Source organism: Penaeus monodon, chromosome 25, assembly GCF_015228065.2.
Source record: "Penaeus monodon isolate SGIC_2016 chromosome 25, NSTDA_Pmon_1, whole genome shotgun sequence".
Lineage (NCBI taxonomy): Eukaryota > Metazoa > Arthropoda > Malacostraca > Decapoda > Penaeidae > Penaeus > Penaeus monodon.
Window position 1 is genome coordinate 13,055,703 of NC_051410.1, and position 361 is coordinate 13,056,063.

A 361-nucleotide genomic window follows, 5' to 3' on the forward strand; every position below is an offset into this window, starting at 1 on the left:
CCAAATTGTTGAAAAGGAGGAGGGAGGGACAAAGAAGCGAGAGTGACAAAACGGAGAAAGGAGGAGAAGACAGACAAGAGCAATAACGGGAGATCCAGTAAACGATCGTAATAACGCTCGAGAAAGGGGGAAATGAGAAAGAGAAAGATTGAGACGTTAGCAACACAAAAGCCCAGCGAAGAATATTCCAGAAAGAGAGAAAAGCGGCCGCCATGGAGAGGCGTCTCGGCAACATTCAAGCAATAACAAGCCCTTTTGAGGGAGAATTTTCCGCGCTTCCCCCGGACATTGGTGGCTTATTTCCCTCTTGCAACCACCTTGTAGAAATGGCCCGACTCGCATCGCATTTCCCGTCCCCGTT